The 6,000-nt window shown below is 51.9% G+C and overlaps 1 protein-coding gene across 5 annotated transcripts in view; it reads left to right on the top strand.

The window, feature by feature from the left end:
• The first annotated feature begins 2,715 nt into the window (after window positions 1-2,715).
• NCOA2 (nuclear receptor coactivator 2) overlaps window positions 2,716-6,000 on the top strand; it is a 288,748-nt gene continuing 285,463 nt past the window's right edge. For 2 of the 5 annotated variants that reach the window (XM_035011307.1, XM_035011310.1), the window contains exon 1: window positions 2,716-2,996. The gene's annotated coding sequence lies outside the window, so the exon portion shown is untranslated. Of the gene's footprint in view, window positions 2,997-3,423; window positions 3,525-6,000 lie in introns of those variants that run through there. The other 3 variants (XM_035011315.1, XM_035011314.1, XM_035011309.1) reach the window with 2 other exon arrangements.

Genomic DNA, 6,000 nt, shown 5'->3' with positions numbered 1-6,000 from the left:
TCTCTCAAATGAGTAAATAAAATCTTAAAAAAAAAAAAAAAAGAAATTTCTTACCCTATAGCATTCACATTGTTCTCATTTTTCTTAGGTATATTGTTAAATATATAAATTATCGTTCTATTTTGCTATTTTATATTGCATTTATAATTTGACTCTTTTTTTTGGTTTGTCTACTTGCCTCATCCATCCACGGTCTCTGTTTCTGCTTCTACTAAATTTCAGTAATTTCCTTCCCCTTTATGATTTCTACCCACATTTTTTGTACCCACATTTTTTTTTGTTATTGGGTTGTCCTCTGTTGGTAATATACCTAGTTCCTATATCTTTGTGTTTTTTTTTTCTTTGCATCATTAAGTCAACTTATTTACTTCCTTTCCATTTTACATTAGCGTAATGATAATTCACTAGCGGCTAGTTTTTGTAACAATTATTCTGAGGTCTCACAGAAATCTAGTTCTATCAAAATACTGAGAACATTTCTTATAAACAGATTTTAAAAGCAAAGTATTGGACGGTGAAGTGGGGAAGGGGACATGGAGATTGGATGAGATACTATTGTTTATGTTTTACAGATTCAGTTAAACGAAAAAACATTATGTGGGACCTTGTTAGGAGTATAATAAAAACTAGAACAAGACAAGGTTGAGAGCCCTGAGTAGCTTACAATCTAGTGAAAGAGAAAGACCAATATATAAACAACTCCAATACAACACATAGTATTAACACGACAGCATGAAGTGCTGAAGGAGACCAGAGACTACTGGAGAGCAGAAGTTACAGGATTCTTCCAGGTTCCAGGCAATTGAGTAGCAGCTGAGCATGGAACTTACTATGCTATGCTGTCAGATGTGTTTGTTTTATTTTGGTAGAAACAGTCGTGTCTCTTGAGCATGCAGTAAGTTTTATTGAGAAATATGGAAATGCAATGGGGAGTCATTTATTTGCACAGATATCATGGGTGGTTTTTGACAGTGTGAAATATACTGTCGCAGAGGACTGATGGACTCAGGACTTCTGCCAAAAAGAAAGCAAGAAAGAGAATCTTTTCTTTATCACAACTCAGTGTTAGGGGAGAGGACAGGAAAGAAAATCTGAGTCCAGCAACGTGACAGACCTCAGGTGACTACTTCCTCATTGTAGGAATACTATGGACTAGTATTTGGTGGAAGAAGACAGTCCATTAAAAACCTTCCATTTCCTGTTTCTTCTCCCAGGTTTTTGGAGAGCTGTGGGTTTTTAGGGAACATAATTCTGTTATGCCAGGTAATAAAAATAATCTTTAAAAATTTACTAAATTAATACACAGTCAATGCAAACATTTTAAACACTGTAGTTAAGTGTACAAAATAAAAGTGGAAGTACCCCATTACACACCCACTTATTATATACTCCCCAGTACTAACAATTTGTTGCAATAGCCTTCCATTTTCCATCTATAGTCACACATACACACACACCACACATTTTCTTTCCAAAAATAAAATTGGTGGTATTCCCACAAATTTGAGGTTGAAGATATTAAAAGTGTGGGCTTTGGAGCCCGCCAGGACTGGGCTCAAATCCTCTCCAGCTTCCTGGCTGTATAACCCTAGGCAAATTACTTTATTTCTTTAAGTTTAAATTTTTTGTTAAGGGTAAAAATGGTAATTACCTTGTAAGGCTTGAGGATCAAAATCAATAGCGTATATAAATTAACTCAGTCCAGTGCCAGGCACATAGTAAGTGTTCAATAAACACTATTATTGTCTATGGCAAGTGACCTTTTTTCGGTAAGACTAGAAGTAAGGAAATTTGTTATGCAAATGTTGTTCATTTTTTCCAGCTAATTATATCTAAGTTGGGAAGACCTCGCTTTCCCAAAGCATAAAACTGATCCAAGTAATATTTAAGTGAAAATTCTCGAATTTTTGGTGCAACTCTCCTGCACTCTCCCCGCCCCCCCCCCCATCACTTTCTGACGTCTAGGAAGTGGACTTTCCAATAAAGAACTTTTGTGATTCATGTCGGGACGAGAATGCTCAACCAGGTTAGGTTTTACACACTGTGGACACTTTTGCTTTATCAGGCGATTGCTGGGTGGCACCCCTTTCAGCTAGCCTCCCGCAGTCGCGCCCCTCCATCCATTCGGGAGTTACGGCTGCAACAGGAGAAGCCTACCCTCGTAGGAGCGGAAGGAGACTTGACGGACGAGGGGCACCTCCAAGACGCAGCAGCAGACGCGGGGCGCGCTAGGTGCGCCCTAGGGGTGCAGGCTGCTGGCGGAGGGGCCCGGTCCGAGCGCCGGCGGGAGGCTCTTCCCCGGGCAAACCTGGCACTTGGCTGTCCCCGATCTTCGTCGGGGGCATCTTCCCCGCCGTCTGCAGCCCCAAGTACCCACTGCCTGCGCTCTGCAGCCCCGGCCAGTTCCATCCTCTCGCTTTCTTTTTTGGCACTGCCCTTTGCCCTCCCATGGAGTCATCTGTTTACTCTCCCTTCACTTGCAGTCACCCATAGGTCACCCTCCCTTTGCCACAGTCACCCATTTTGTCCCCTTTCCCTTCTCCCCCTCACTCTTCACCTCTCCCCGGGTCGCCTTCTCAGAGGACTCTGCCGACGGAGATGCTGCGGACCCCGCGGCCAGGGTCTGCTCCCCGGAGAACCCTCCGTCCACCTTTGCCCCCTCCCCGGGGGCGCGTGAGGCAAGTTTCCGCCCCGTCCTTTCCCCAGTGACAGGACTTGGCGGCGGCCACGGCCAGGGAGGCGGAGGGAGGGACGGCCTGGCTCCTGAGCCCCCTCCCCTCCTCGCGAGCTCGCGCGGTCTGTGTCTCTCTCCGCAAGTGCGGAGACGCGGAGGAGGAGGAGGAGGAGGGAGTTGGGGGAGGATCTCCATTGAAATAAACAACCAGGCAGCAGTTATTAACACGGGAACATGGCGGCCGCAGCCTCAGCCACAGCTTCGGCGGCGAAGGTCAGCGCCGACGGCAGCCGGCACCTGACGGCGTGACCGACCCGAGCCGGTAACCGCGCCTTCCCTGGGGGCCGCGAGGGCGGGCGGGAGGCGGGCGGCGGGCGGGGGGCGCCGCGTCCCCACCCCCGGCCGCGACTGCCCTTCCTGCGCCGAGCCCGGCGGAGCCGTGCGCCGCGGAGAGGGCTGTTTTTGTGTGCGGGGACCGCTGCTGGAGTGCGCGGAAAACGGGAGTTGCATCCCCGAGGCGCCGCGAAGCTGGGGAGTTGGGTCTTGGGGGGTGGGGAGGGCGGGAACCGGCGGGGAGACGCGGAGTCCCTGGGAGAGAAAGGAGGCGCTCCAGCGCTTTGCGAGAGCTCTGGAGACGAGTCCCGGAGCGCGAGGCGGGCGGAGGCTGCAGCCCGCGGCGCCGGCGAGAGGTGAGAACCGAGGCGCGGCGGGGAGGCCGGGGGCGCGGGCGCGGCTCCCGCCGGAGGAGCCAGGCGCCAGCCAGCCCGCCCGGTGCGGGGTCGGCGAGCACCGAGGCTCCTGTCCCCCTCGGGCGGAGAGAGGCTCAGACGGGAAGGTGAATCCTGAGAAGGTGCATTCTTTAATGGAAACGCGGAGCGACTGCAGCGGAGGGTGGGAGTCGGGCGAGGGGAGGCAGGACTCGGGAAGTGCTCGGGGGTGTGTGAAGGTGAAGCGCGATGTCAGGGGCGGCCGGCCGGGTGAGACGCTGGGAGGAGGGGATCGGCGGCCCGGCGGGCGGGCCGGGCCCGTGTCAGCGCCGGGGGCGGGGGGCGAGGGGCGCCGTGCGCCGCGGGCGGACGGGAAAGAGCTGCGGCGGGCGGGGCGGGCGGGGCGGGCGGCGCGCTCGGGCCGAGCAGGCCGGGCGGCGGTGGGGGCGGGGAGCCGGGGGCCGGACCGCGGCGGCGCCGAGCTGGGCTCGCCCCTGACTTAACTTTCTGGATGCGGGCATGTGTGCAGGAGGCGCGCTGGGGCCGGGGCTGGGGGCGGGAGGCGGTCCGGGAGGTTCCGGGTTGGCTCGCCAGCGCCCCCTTTTCTCTCCCCCTTCTCTCCGCCCCTGAAGGGACAGGCCCTCAGGGCCCCAGGCGGGAAGCGGGAGGGGCCCTCCCGGCTGACTCGCGACGGTCACGCCCCGGGCCCGAGGACGGTTCTCCTTCGGGCCTCTGGGGGCTGCTGAGTGAGGGGGCCGGGGTCGTCGCGGCGTGTTGGGGCTCCCCGTCCCCCGCCCCTCGTCCCTCCGGGGAGTCCCGGAGGCGCCTCTTCCGAGATCGGGGGTGGGCCGGTCCCTGGTTAGATGGTTCCTCCCTCTTCCCCCTCCCTCTAGTGGTTTCCGGGGCCTGCGGGACCGAGGGGCGGGAATCGGGGACCCGAGCCCCTTGCGCCGGCCCAGAGCTGGACCGGGCCTAACGCCTTCGGGGTCTGTCACTGGTAGGGGAAACTTTCCCAAACCGGGGACCAAGCCTGAACACCTCCTCCGCCACCTCGTCCTCTAATCCCACTCCCACTCCACCTCCTCCAACACCTTCCCCTCCCACCGACCCGAATCTCGCTGCGTGTGACTGATGGGGCAGTGAGCCAATCGAAGGCGGGGAGCTGACCTGCCGGGTGTCGGTAAGCCAATCGTGGGGACCGGAGGAAGGAAGGGGGCGGGGTTGCTTCCCGACCAGTTAGAGCAGAGTTGCACGCGGGGCGGGGGAGTCATGGAGACGCCGAGCTAGCCACTCTTGTCCATCCCTAGTCACCCGGTCCTTGGTCTGTGCGGTAGTGTCACTTATAGAGTCTCCCACCCAGGAGGCATGTAGTTTACGCGAGATACTGTATTTTTCTTGGTACCACAAGAGACGTCGTTTTAGACACGACGAAGTCTAAAGCCACTTAGTATGTGGCAGTAACTCTCCGAGGCCCGTTTCTAAAATGGCATATATATTGTAGTGATCGTGTTCTGGACCTCAGCGACGGGTTTACGTGCAGAGGCTCATAGGAGTTATCAGTTTCCCCCTACCTCACTTTCACTCAGCTACTCTAGGGTGGGGACAGTGAATTTGCAAGGGTTCTCTGAAAATGAAGGCATCGGGATAGTCTTACGTCAATTGATTATTGGGAGTGTAAAGCATCATTGTTTGTAATGGCTTCGCTGGTTCCTTGTTTAATTAGACCGCCAGTTCCCAAAGTGCACTTGGAAGTTCGGCATTTGGGATGATCTTAAAAAAAAAAAAAAAAGTCGTTTATGGTATGCGTTTTTTTTGTTTTTTTCTTTTTCTTGAGTAAACAAAATGAAGTTAGGAACCAAAGCATCACTGTTCGAAAAATAAAGCGTTGGTATTTAAGAAGCAAAGCTAGTCAAAGAATATTTGTCTACAGAAAAAAAAAAAGTCTAAAGTGTAGTTCGCTGGATTACTCCCACACAAAAGATTCTTAAAAAAATAGTTTTCTTCTTTAAACACACTGCTGAATTGTACAGTGTGTGAGTACTTTTCTGGTTTATGCAAGGTTAGGAGACATCTTTGGTTGTTTTATGTTGGTTGTTGGGTTCAGTACAGTGACTTTCTCAAGTCCTGACTTTTAAGAATAGGGAGGATAGGTCTTTGGTTCTCAATAAAGAGCACAGGTTGCTCCGCAGGCGTAAGCTCCTGTTCTTTGTTGGTGAGGTTTAGTGCACGCTGACAGCAGCAAGGATCCTTTTCCCAACTGGAATTTGTAAAATCTTTGGGAGTTCAAAGAATGAATCATGTTAAACTGAGAATGAATTCATTCATTTTGTCCTAAGTATCCCTTGAATTTAACTGATCTTGGGAGGCTTTTTTTTGGGGGGGGGTGTCTTATGTGCGTGGTATTTATCTATACTGCTTTCTCAAGCTTCTGTTAATATTTGGTTAGTATAAAAAAGAACTGAGGAACTGTAGTTTTAGGAAACAGTATTTACCACACTCTACAGATGTGTTGTTGTAATATACCATTCTCAAATTTATAATGTGAATTCTCAATTCAGTATAATTTTGAGTGTTTACGTAGACAAAATTGCATTTTGCTGTAGCCCTTTGGGTGTTATT

This window comes from Mirounga leonina, unplaced genomic scaffold (assembly GCF_011800145.1).
Source record: "Mirounga leonina isolate KUSES-001 unplaced genomic scaffold, KU_Mleo_1.0 Mir_165, whole genome shotgun sequence".
NCBI classification, from domain to species: Eukaryota; Metazoa; Chordata; class Mammalia; order Carnivora; family Phocidae; genus Mirounga; species Mirounga leonina.
The sequence above is the reverse complement of the archived record's forward strand: the minus strand, read 5'-3'. Positions and strand labels throughout refer to the sequence as shown.